Source organism: Argentina silus, assembly GCF_951799395.1.
Source record: "Argentina silus genome assembly, chromosome: 6".
Lineage (NCBI taxonomy): Eukaryota > Metazoa > Chordata > Actinopteri > Argentiniformes > Argentinidae > Argentina > Argentina silus.
In genome coordinates, this window is record NC_139660.1 from 5,257,769 (window position 1) to 5,262,768 (window position 5,000).

General features: G+C 43.3%; 1 protein-coding gene across 1 annotated transcript in view; it reads left to right on the forward strand.

The window, feature by feature from the left end:
• The window catches only part of celf5a (cugbp, Elav-like family member 5a), a gene marked incomplete at its 5' end in the record, with an annotated part of 168,024 nt that overhangs the window by 156,317 nt on the left and 6,707 nt on the right, over nucleotides 1-5,000 (forward strand). The window lies entirely within an intron of this gene.

A 5,000-nucleotide genomic window follows, 5' to 3' on the forward strand; every position in this document is an offset into this window, starting at 1 on the left:
TGTGTGTGTGTGTGTGTGTGTGTGCGTGTGCGTGTGTGCGTGTGTGTGTGCGTGTGTGCATGTGTGTGTCTCTGTGTATGCGTGTGTGTGTGTGTGTGTGTGTGTGTGTGTGTATGTGCATGCGTGTGTGTGTGTGTGTGTGTGTGCGTGCGTGTGTGTGTGTGTCAGACTGCAGCAAGGCCAAGAGAAAGAGGAGATTTAGTGCCTGCCTACTGATAATCCAAAATTATTCAGTTGGAGGGAAAAAGAAAAATACATCTGATGTGATTTGCATATTTATGTTTTCTATGCATGCAGAAATATTTTCAGCTACTAAAGGAATTGGGACTATAAATAAATAAGTTTGCAGCAGGTATGGCACTAATTTTCCCAGCATTTTGACCTTGTGCTTTGAAACACTTACAAGGGATCTGCATGCAATTCAGTCTGATTTCCATTACAAACCTCCTCGTCGTTCTACTGTATGCAGAGACATTGGAGGGAGAGTAAAGGACTTTGAGATACCGCATAACATTTGCTTATTCAGCAATACCTCATTTCCGTGAGATAGAGAAAACCTCCGCTCTCACACAAAAGCGTGATGCACCGAAATGAATAATACAATATCCAAGTCTTTGTTGTGTTATTTCGTCAGAATTGCTATATTGAATTTATGAGAATGAGTTGTGTATTAGTTGGGTAACTGTATTCCAATGAGGGAGAGGGGATTGACAATCAGTTTGACGTGACCCATTTTACTGCACCTTTACCTCACCCTCAAAATCAATACCACAGAAGAGAGCTCCAATCAGCGACCATCCCACTCCCGCCTCCGCCTCAACCGTGACTTAATGCATGCATGATGGAACATGTCAATACACACATACTGTATATATGTGCACTGATTTTTTCAAGTTTAAGCGGTACGGTTTGCGGAGGGAGCCATTTGTCAAATATTTACAGTGACATCTTTAGTGCAAAGTGTGCACTTTTACGCCAAGATAATCAATCAGAGACAGTGATTAAAAGGATAGCTGAGCATGGCTGAGGTGGTTCTTCTTCTTCTTCTTCTTCTCTTCGTGGGCGAGACAGGATGAATCTGCACTGTATGCATGTGGCCCTACTGTATGTGTTCAGTATGTATGCTGAGGCTTGGTAGCAGCAGACTACTATGATGAAAGACCATGAAATGCGACCACCTCAATGTAATGTGGCATGTGTGCATTGAATGCATGTACCTCATTTAAAATGTACCAAAAGTACATAATCAAGCCTGGGATTTGAATTGGAAATTAGTGAATCATGTCCGATATTTTGCTGAGGTTTAACCTTTTCAAATGTCCTCATGATATGGCCTTGTAAAACAGTCTTGTGTGGGGAGATGGAATCAATGCCATATCAATCTGCGATGCAAGCGCTTAATGAATTGGCTTGTGGTATCTACAGGTTCACGGTGGTGAGCATTCTTGCGCTGGAACCCGAGAAGCTCTGAAATATGTCTGGCATTGGACACGGGTCTGTGTAAGCTATACAGACAGCTGATTACCTTTATTATTGAATCTAATACATTATTAATCCCTGCAAGAGAGCATGGCGTTTCTTGAATTTATTCCAAGGACTACAATAAATATGAAAAGATTTTTTTTCATTCATCCATGGATTTGACTCTCACAGGCAGGCAGGCAGGCAGCAAGGCAGGCAGGCAAGCAGACAGGCAGGCAGGCAGGCAGGCAGGCAGGCAGCAAGACAGGCAGGCAGGCAGGCAGCAAGGCAGGCAGGCAAGCAGACAGGCAGGCAGGCAGGCAGGCAGGCAGGCAGGCAGGCAGGCAGGCAGGAAGACAGGCAGGCAGGCAGGCAGGCAAGCAGGCAGACAGGCAGACAGACAGGCAAGCAGGCAGGCAGGCAGGCAGGCAGGCAGGCAGGAAGACAGGCAGGCAGGCAGACAGGCAGGCAGGCAGACAGACAGGCAGGCAGGCAGGCAGACAGGCAGGCAGACAGGCAGGCAGGCAGCAGACAGTGCACGCACTATGCAGCCCCCTCTTTCCCTCTCACACTTCGGGCTATGACTTATTTAGAGTTCATTGAGGGAGCACATAGCATTACAGGCAAGGCTGTCTGTTAAAGCAGGCTGACGGATTCTATAGCCACTGAGACTAAGGGACTCATACAAAGAATAAAGTGGAATAATTTATCCTAATGTCAGAGACTGCTTTCATGTTCTGAGGAGATGCTGCCGGTTCACTGACAGTGTGTTGAATGTATGCATGAAGTTGTCTCACGAACGCTCAATATCTTGACACACTTCATTCCCCACTAAATATGCCCTCAATTTTAGCACGGATATCAAATATGTGGACATTTGGTAGAGAAAAGTTAATCAAAGTCTCTTTCTTCATAAGCATGGAGTTTCCCTTGTTCTAACCCATAAGAAGCCAGTTAGACTTCAGTAGACGTAGACAACGGCATTACTGAATCCCAAACCGCAAAACTAATCATTTACATAAAACTGCAAATAGTGTTCTAAAGATGATCACTAAATACCAGCCTGATCTTGAGGTAAATGTCTAACATTACCCTCTTGTTAACGATCTGAATAACCTCTGTCTACCCATCCTTCTGCAGTAGACAGCGCCATAAAGTTAGCGCATATGCCAGGGACAATGTTAAAAAAGCCTCAAAGGTTAAGGGTGTGCCTCTGAAAACAATGGAGCATCCATTTGATCAACAGATGTACGGCGTTTAAGCTTGATGGTGCATAAGCAGCCTGCCAGATGGTTGACTTGATTAGAGCATGTATCCTTACAATGACGCATGTTGATGCTTTTTGAAAATGATGTTAAGCAGGTGCACTTCCTCAGCTACAAAAGAAATAAAAATGAAATAAACAACAAACAAAAAATAAAAAGATACAGATCCTGGGGGAATAGGGGTAGGGGGGGGGGGAGTACTCTACCGGTAGGCAGGTGCTTTCATAGGTCGATCACATGATCAGGAAGTGTGTGATCAAAGCCACTTTAATGTTGTGTTACGCACAGCAGCGCCCCTGCATTGACTGAATACAAACACATAGACCCCTGCCCCTCGAGCCCATTGAATTCAGCTGCAATGATGTCATTGGTGATGGAACAGGGTTTAGATTGGGGTCAAAAACATAATGCAGGACAGTTCCGCAGGTGACTAGTGCCACAAGGTTCAACCTAATGAACACTGACTTAGTGTGTGTGACCTCCCGGGAGAGCTGGGAGTGCCACGCCTCACTGAGAACAGTGACTGCAGTCTCACCTTGAGTTGCTGCACGTCACATTGGCCATGAAACTCCAGTACAGAATGTCCATCCCCTCCCCTCCCCCCACCTCACCAACCCTCCCATGGCCAGATCCTATTCTACCAGAGGTAACACCATACAGACCTCTGCTGAACATGTCTTTGCATAAGATAGACCATTTGTATAGTTTCACGATCATATAATAACATTGTCACATTACTGTAGATGAGTTAATACAATATAGAGTATACAATTGTTCAAAAGCAACAATAGGAATCTTAGGAACCTTTTAGAATACCAAGGATATTCGTACATGCATGTTTCAAGGACCAGCATATTTTTATTGCAGTTTTCCCTCAGAGAATTGATGGCACCAAGTTTTTATTTTTTATTTTTTTTTTTAAATCAAATAGATGAAAGCATCTGTTATGAATGCCTATTTCCTGCTTCAGTGAAAGACAGTCCTTGTGTTGATAACGACCGTGGTGCTCTCTCTTCTCCACTACGGGTCCAGTGCTCCTCGTTGAGATTTGAATGTATAATTAGCATAATAAATACTTCTGTTGCATATGGCGGGCTCTTTCGCGGCGTAATCACGGTGAAGTGTAAATCAGCAAAGAACAGCCTGCGACAATATAAACGTAATTACGATTCCATAACATAAAACCGAGTGGAGTTCTCAGACTCACTACGTCGCGTAATAATAGAAAGAAAAAAACGTGACAGGACATGCATACGTATAGTCGTATAATGTATGTCATGTACTGACCCATAGCATCCTACTCACCCATGCCAGAGTGCCAAACAACATGTCATTATTATGGCCCAATGCGTACACGTGTACATTCACATGCTATGAATATGATTTCCTCAATGTGAGGCTATATGTCCACTGAAGTATAAAATGAAATGTCTTGTTATACGGCACTGAAGGGCGTACGGTGTTTGTTCCTACTTGAGCTAGTAGAAAATTATGCAAAGGTCTGCTCATGTATACGAATCACTGAAGTCTGTTGCTAACAAAATGTGATTGGGAGTACATGAACAGAAACAATATCCTGAGAACTTCATTAGAAACACCTGTACACCTTCTCATGGTGGAGGTGATGGAATGGTGTGGGGAATGTTTTCTTGGCACACTTTGGGCCCGTTAATACCAATCAATATTTGCTTGAATGCCACAGCCTATTTGAGTATTGTTGCTGACCATGTGCATCCCTTCACAATTTACCCATCTTCTAATGGCTATATATATATATACAGTACCAGTCAAAAGTTTGGACACACCTTCTCATTCAATGGTTTTTCTTTATTTTTATTATTTTCAACATTGTAGATTAATATTGAAGACATCAAAACTATGAAGGAACACATATGGAATTATGTAGTAAACAAAAAAGTGTTAAACAAACCAGAATATGTTTTATATTTTAGATTCTTCAAAGTAGCCACCTTTTGCTTTGATGACAGCTTTGCACACTCTTGGCAAGGTGTGTCCAAACTTTTGACTGGTACTGTATATATATCATAATATCATTATTACGATGACATACCCGCCCTTAAAGGTGGCCTATAAGTCACACCACAGTATATTGACTAGTTTCACCCCCCTCTCTCCAGTATCTGTGCTGTTAATTATTTAAAGACATATTGTCTCTCTATCTGCGGTGTCTCACATTACACCTGGCCACTGCTCCCTGCGGCTACACCTCCTCCTCCGTGATCCACTGAGCTCCCTGCCTGCTCCACCTCCTCC